Here is an 8,213-nt window from a genome sequence, read left to right as displayed (position 1 = left end):
CCTGAGGCATTCTGTGTTCATACGTGTTGTAGCTCTCTCTGCCACATCAGCCCTCCCCACTCTGGTGTTTTCATGAGGATCAGAAGTAAGATTTGCACAATTGATTCATAGATGGGAGGGGTCTTGGCTCTTGTTTTTTGAATGAATAATACAAGGAAGATTACTCCCAGCCATGCTATAGCCTGCAATTACCCTGCAAACTGCCATGGATTTTATTTGTGCAGAGTAAGTATAATTAATATGTGTCCAAATTCAGACCTTATGACTGTCAAGTGTGTCTTACATATTTAATCTCATATATGTTTAGTACCTGTGTATCTCATGAATATAAGGTCACTCTTGGTACTTACTCCCTATTTATACTTAATGCAACTATATTTCTGTTCACCATGAATTCTGGCTATGTCTTTAAATATTTTTCCTGTGTCTCACAAACTACCTACTTATTTATCTAATAATAAGTTTGGATCATCTCAAAAGCAAATGTATGCCACAGGTTGGATGCCTGAAATGCACTGCAGTCCCACTGAATGGGAATCTGTGAGAAGTCTCCAGACACCACATCTGTAAAGCTCTCCAGGTGATTCTGCTGTGCTGCCATGGTTGGGGTCCCACCTGTGCTGGCTAAAAAACCACCCACATGCACCAAGAATTCCTGCCTTTGCTCTACTGCAGGTACATTTCATCTCATTCACCTGGGTTCAACCCTTCTAGTTAAACCTGGCATAAAAGCTCTGTCTAATCATTCAAAGATATTACATATTCAATTTCTTGAAGGTTTACTTGCAATTGAGAATAACGTCATTAGTTCAAAATGTTTTCTGAATATTCATTTCCATTTGCTACTTAATCCTATACATGCTGGACTATTATTTTTACAGTGTTTATTTATGTATGTCTTTTATTGGTACTGAACTCCTCATCTGTGTATATTTGCACTGTGTAATTATAAGAGTTTGGGCAGCAGCTGAGGAAGGGATGGCAGAAAAATAGCCACAGGCAACCTCAGGGGAGTTACCCTTCTGGAAATGAGACCTTGAGGCAAGTAAGCAGACTTGACTGACTGCCAGGAGAGAGAGAAAGGGAGAGAGAGGGATGGAGAGAAGTTTAAAATTTTTAAAAATGAAAATGCTTCAAAGTAAGAAGTAGAAGAATTTCAAAGTTAAAAATAGAGAATTTTCCTTGGCCACTTCAGTGACTCTAAAGAGGTAATCATCTTTAGTGAACTGCTCACGCTTTGGCATGTCAACATTGTCATCTGATGAAAAGCATATTCTTTGCATTTTACTTCAAACGAGCCTACATATTTAGTTGAGAGAGCATAATTTTTGGCTAAAAAACAGTTCTGAAGACATATCTATATTAAATTGGCATATACCATCCTCATCCAACTTCTTAGTAGTACACAGCACTGAATTTATATAGAAAGTGTTATACACTAGAACAAAAATTTGAATATCTTTTGAATAAAAACCTGTTTTAGCTACCTGACACCAACTAGGCTAACACTCAGAAAACCTGTGTTCCTGATTTTATTTTTTATTTTGCTTGTTTTGATTATAGTTTATGAGACCATTTAGTAAGTGGCCTGTTCTTGATGTAAAAGGAAAATTTTCTTATATTACATGAGCTTTACAATTATCTATTTGATATAGCTGTTCTAATTAATTGGTAAATAAATTATCTTAAGATTTGAGTTTGAAGATACATTTAATTGAGCTGATCCTGTTTATCTAAACAAAGTGAAATAGTTACAATCTATTGTCAGGTTCATTATCTATATAAAGAACTATACATTCCCAATAGAATTCTCAAGAAATAGAATTTTCTATTGGATTTTGAGGACTACTGATCACAGCTACTGCTGTTTCATTCCACATGACAGGAACTATTAAGGAACTGTTGCTCACAAAGTGTTACTAAAAGTCTCCCAACCCACCAGTGATGGGTAGGGGGAGCACCTGAAGGTGTGCTTGGCTTCAGTTACATATTAGGTAAGTTATTAATACATCTTGTCAACAGTTACGATATATTGCATATAGATATAATTAAAAGTAAATTTTTCATTACTGATATTCTTCACCCTAAACAATTAACCTTATTAGAATTTTTATGTCCTAGATTTCTGCAGCAAGTGGAAGACTTTCAATTTCACTTCTCTACTAAAATTAGTATTATTATTAGATTATAAAATGCTAATAGATCTAATAATGTTTTATCAGGATTCTAACATATTATATTTATCTCATTTTGTCTGAGCAAACTGAATTACCAATAAAAGTGACAGTTGTTAAATTTTAATGCCAAAATAAAGTCAATTATGTGGGCTTTTAGATAAATTAGACACTAATGGATGAGACAGCAGATAGCTTCTCATGGATGGAAATTTTAAATTGTCACAAAAATGCAGCATTCCAAATTTTGTGAATGTTCAAATTAATTGATACTAATATATATTGTATTCATTTCTATATTGTTTTTGATAAAGCAATATACATTAAAAACTTGTCTTTCATAGAATGTCCAATTTCTTTATTTAAATGTCATCTGTCCTGATATAAGAAACACCTTGATATATAGATCTGCTCAACACATGTCACTTGTGATAAAAACCATATTGAAGAGAATAATCAATCTTTCTTCTGCCCAGCCTAGGATGTTTTAACCTAAAATATTCCTCCTAAATGTAGCAAAGCCAAAACTTAGTTGTTGTGTTAATGAGGATATATTTTTACTATTTTGGGCAAAAGATAAAGAAAATTATCCCCCTGAAGAAGTTGTTCAGAATCAAAATTACTTTTGTTAATCTAATTATTACTCTGACCATATGGCCTAATAGCAATGTGCATATCAACACATTAAGAGAAAACATCAAGGGAATCAACCTTGTACTGCATATTTCAAAGGAGGCTATCAAGAAAATGAAAAGTGCTCGCTTCGGCAGCACATATACTAAAATTGGAACGATACAGAGAAGATTAGCATGGCCCCTGCGCAAGGATGACACGCAAATTCGTGAAGCGTTCCATATTTTTTGAAAATAAGAAGCTTCTGCACGGCAAAAGAAAACATCAGCAAAATGAGAAGGGAGCCAACCTTATGGGAAAATATATTTGCTAATGATACATCAGATAGAGGTTTGATCTCCAAGATATATAAAGAACTCACTCGACTCTACTCCAAGAAGACAAACGATCCAATCAAAAAATGGGCAAAGGACCTGGGCAGGTGCTTTTCCAAGGAGGAGATACAGAGGGCCCAGAGGCATTTGAAAGGATGCTCAGCATCACTAGCCATCAGAGAAATGCAGATCAAAACCACCACGAGGTACCACCTCACACCGGTCAGAATGGCCCTCATAAACAGATCAACAAACAACAGGTGCTGGCGAGGCTGTGGAGAAAAGGGAACCCTAGTCCACTGTTGGTGGCAATGCAGACTGGTGCAGCCACTATGGAAAGCAGTGTGGAATTTCCTCGAAAAGCTGAAAATGGAACTGCCTTTTGATCCAGGGATTCCCCTGCTGGGACTATACCCTAAGAACACCAAAACGCCAATACAAAAGAACCTATGCACCCCAATGTTCATAGCAGCACAATTGACAATAGCCAAGTGTTGGAAGCAACCTAAGTGTCCATCAGCAGATGATTGGATCAAAAAATTATGGTACATATACACAATGGAATACTATGCAGCAGAAAGAAAAAAAGAACTACTAAACTTTGCGACAGCATGGATGGAACTGGAGAGCATCATGCTAAGCGAAATAAGCCAGGGGGCGAAAGACAAATACCATATGATCTCACCTATAAGCGGAACCTAACCAACAATGCAAAGAAGCAAGGAAAATATGACCAGCAACACTGAAAAGAAATCAACAGAGACAAGGGGGAAGGGGGGGCAGGGAAAGGGAAGGGAAGGGGAAAGTCAAGGAACATATAGCAAGGACTCATGGACAAAACCAAAGGGGAAGAGCTGAGGGAGGGAAGGAGGGAGGGGACAAGGAAAAGTGGTGGGGGTGAGGCAGAGACAAATGTATTTAAAAAGTAAATAAATTTTTAAAAAAATGAAAAGACCTTGTATGCAATAGGAGAAAATATTTGCAAATCATTATTTTGGGAGAGGATTTATATCCATAATATCTAAAGAACACATCTCAATAATAAAAAGACAAATAGCCTAATTTAAAAATGGATAGGATTTGAATAGATATTTCTCCAAAGAAGGTAATGCAAGTTATTAATGTTAATAAACCATGAAAAGATGCTCAACTTCATTAGTCATTAGGAAATGCAAATCAAAACCACAAAGGCATGCTACTTACACTTCATCTGTGAGTTAGGACTTTGAACCAGGTGTTGCGAGAATGGTTTGCCTTTTTCTTGTATACCTGGAACTTTACCTGGGACAACTCAGTTGACTGGGTATGGCTCTATAGCTTGGGAACAGAATCACCCACTTAGTTGGTCTACACTTAGTTGGTCATTAGATGCTGACTGTTTCCTGAGACTTAGGCTTGGACTTTCATTAGCACTTTTCATTGCTTCTCATTGTGCCCTGGCATCTCACCACTCATGGTGGCCATATGGTAATCAGACTTCAGGACACCAAAACAGACTCAGAAAACAAGGCAGACTTTATATTACCATATTATAATTCATGCAACATTCTTCTACCTCATTCTATTGGTTTCAAGTGAGTCAAAAACCCACCTAGATTTAAGGGAAGGAGAGAGACAACCTACCTCTTGATGAGTGCCACAGAATCTGTAGCTGTGTGATTTTTCAATTGTAGTAAAATACACATAACATAAAACTTACCATCTTAATTATTTTTAAGTGTACAGCTCCATAGTGCTAAGAACATTCACACAGTCAGGCAAATATCTCCTAAATTCTTTTTATCTTACAAAACTAATAAAAAAAAAGAATTCAATACCTATTAAACAACTTTCCATTCTAGCCACAGTAAACAACATTCTACTTTCTGGCACTATGAAATTGACTATCTAGTTACCTGAAATAAGTAGAATCAAAGAATACTTGTCCTTTTGTGACTGGTTTATCTCACTTAGCACAACATCCTCAGGTTTATCCATGTTGTAGTATGTGTCAGAATTTCCTTTTTTAAAAAAATTGAATAATATCCCATTGTATGCATACTCCACATTTTGTTTATTTATTCTTCAGTCAATAGGTTGCTTCTCATCAACACTTGGGTTGTTTCCACCTTTTGGCTATTGTGAATAATGCTGCTATAAACATGGGTGTACAAATATTCTTCAAGCTCTTACTTTCAATTTTTGGTAACATATACCCAAAATTGTAATTGCTGGATCATATAGTAATTCTGTTTAATTTCTTGAGGAAATTACATATTGTCTTCCATAGCAGCTGCACTATTTTACATTCCTACAAACAATGTACATGGGTTCTAGTTTCTTCAAATTTTGACCAACACCGTTTTTTTGTTGTTGTTGTTTGGTTGGTTTTTAAGTTATGGTAGCCATCCTAATAGGTATGAGATAGTGTGGCTATGTTTTTAAATATTAATTGGACTTAATAGATGTAAGGGAAAAATGACTACCAATTATACTGCTTTCTTGTCTAATCACAATGGTTTATTGCATTGAATTTAAGGTGGCCTTGTGACTTACTTTGGCCGATTAATAGAATGCAAAGAGGAACAGTATAGGACTCAGAGAAGAGTCTCAACAGACATTGAAGTTGCTTCTATCACCCTCTTGGAAATTTTCACTGCAACTACCACGTAAAGACCCATATTAGCCTGCTATAATATGAGAGTCCATGGGAGGAGATTCAAGGTATTGAAGACTATAGTTGAGTACCAACTGCCAGACATGTGCAGGGGTAAGGTCATCCTAATCCAAGCAGTCCCTAGCTGAGCTGCTCATTGACTACAACCACGAGAGGACACGGAGGAAAAGAGCAGAGGAACCACCTGGTGATCTCAGACAAATGTATTGTCCAGAATTGTAAGCAAATGAGTTTTTGTTTAAAGCTGGTACATTTGAATGGCTTATGCCAGAATGGATAACTGATACCGTAAAGTCTGTGGTGTGTTGGAGGCTGCTCTTACCAGATCACAAAATCCAAGTGCATGCAACTCTTCTCACTTCCACGTACTCCACATTCAGTGATGCCGTACTGCGAGCATGAAACTGGCCCTGCTGTGCATATCTACATGTGGAAATTGGCAAACAAACTGGAATATTTTTGTTTGATTTTGTTTTGAGAAAAGAGCTATTTAAACATTTTTAGCACACCACTAGATATATAGTCATTCAAATGCTGAGAGGATAACAGCTATCTAGTGACAAAGAAACAGATTCGAAAACCCCTGTGAGAGCTGTTGACTGAAGCAACTGTTGGAAACCACTGGAGCTGCTGGTTCCAGTCCTTGAAGTGTCTAGAGCTGCTACTGCTGTCTGGAGTTGTACTGCCAACAGATACTGGCTCGGGTTGCTGGAATACAGTTCATTGTATGCTAGTGGGAACCACAGCAACTAGAGAGCAGATGTGACAATCTCCATCAGGTCTGAAATTTGCTGAAGCCAGCTACCATAGGACTAGCTTCCTTGACAGAGGGCAGCTATATTACATAGGCTATAGGATATTACATAGGATGTAGGCCAAGCTTCTGTAACAAAATATTGCAAAAGTGATGATATCTCAATACAGAAGTTTACTTCTCACTCTCATCACAGTCTGAGAATAGGTGGATAAACACATTGTGGGCAGGTATCTTTGCTTCATGAGGTCTTCTTGGTACCCATTTTCTGTCTCACACATTGCTGAGGGTGTGGTCCCTGTCTGATTGCCAAAGCTGCCTGCCTCCTCAGCACCACAGCTGATGTCTATCTAGTCTGTGGAGAAGGTGATGAGGAAAAGCAGAAGCTATGTAATTTGTTTCTGTGGAAATGACATAGAATTTAGACACATCACTTGTGCTCACATACCATGGGTAAAAACTTGTTCATTTGACTCACTCAGGAATATGGGAAAATTTGTTTCTAACTGAGCAGTCATGTGCCCAGTTGAAGCCCAGGGGTTGTTTCTGTTACTAAAAGCAAAGGAGAGAATGATGCTGGGAAATGACTACCAGCCTTTACTACACCAGACTGACTATTTAGAGAATCTTATATTCATCTAACAAACATGACTCTAATCCTATCATGTTGATACTATTTATGCCCTCAGGTCATAAAGAAGACTCAGTAATTACCCTCAAAGTTCTCACTCTGTAAGAGACATCTAACTAGAGGGACTGCAATAATATGTGAAGTTATAAAACTACTAACAAAACATCACTGGATCACAGAAGAAAAATAACTGACTAAGGGGATTATGAAAGTTTTTATTGAGTTGAAATTTTTTAGGTGAAAACACAATTTCATTCTTTATTATGATGTGTTAAGATGAAAAGGAAGAAAGAAAAATGGAAAAAGTATAACAGAAAAAATCCCAAATCTTTTCCAAATCAGATTTTGAAAAATGTCTTAACTTCAAAAATGAGTAGATAGCTACTTCCAGAGCTTGTTAGAAAAATGGTATTTGGATTGGAAGCAAAGACATTCTTTAAATTCTTCTCATATATTAGTGACAATTAGGTAGTGGAAAATGCCATCTTTAACTCAGACAAAGGTCCTTTTTTAGTATTTACATCCCCAGGTTCCTACAATACTGTCACTGAAAGCATTGGAGGTGTTGTCTTCTTTGCGCAGCTGTAACCATAAATGAGACCACACACTAATGCAAGTCCTAGGGACTCATGAAACCAAGTCAAAGGCCAGATCTCACTTACAGGTTGGCTATTTGGCTACTCATGTTTCAAAGCTTAGAAATTACAATTCTTATAATTATTGGTGGGGGAAGAACAATCATGTTATCTTCTGTAGTCAAATGGGTTGAGAACTCATTTTTTTTAAATTTAATTCAATTTTTAGGATAACATTGGTTAATAAAATTATATAGGCTTCAGGTGTACAATTCTATAATGTGCCATCTGGATATTATATTGTGTATTCACCATTCCAAGCCAAGTCTCCTTTCATCTCCATTATCCCTTTATCCTCTTCTACCTCCCCCCAACCCCTTTTCACTCTGGTAATCACCATACTGTTGTCTGTGTCTAAGAGTTTTGGTGGGGTTTGCTTAATCCCTTCATTTTTTTCATCCCAACCCCCACTCTCC

The 8,213-nt window shown here is 37.0% G+C and overlaps 1 non-coding gene across 1 annotated transcript; it reads left to right on the top strand.

Moving 5' to 3' along the window:
- The first annotated feature begins 2,928 nt into the window (after positions 1-2,928).
- On the top strand, positions 2,929-3,035 carry LOC129067963 (U6 spliceosomal RNA). The gene has a single exon (XR_008528791.1). It is a non-coding gene; the product is annotated as a U6 spliceosomal RNA (small nuclear RNA).
- Positions 3,036-8,213: the final 5,178 nt, after the last annotated feature.

Source organism: Pteronotus mesoamericanus, unplaced genomic scaffold (genome assembly GCF_021234165.1).
Source record: "Pteronotus mesoamericanus isolate MK-2021 breed Mesoamerican mustached bat unplaced genomic scaffold, CSHL_Meso_final contig_20, whole genome shotgun sequence".
NCBI lineage: Eukaryota > Metazoa > Chordata > Mammalia > Chiroptera > Mormoopidae > Pteronotus > Pteronotus mesoamericanus.
This window is presented reverse-complemented; position numbering and strand designations above follow the sequence as displayed.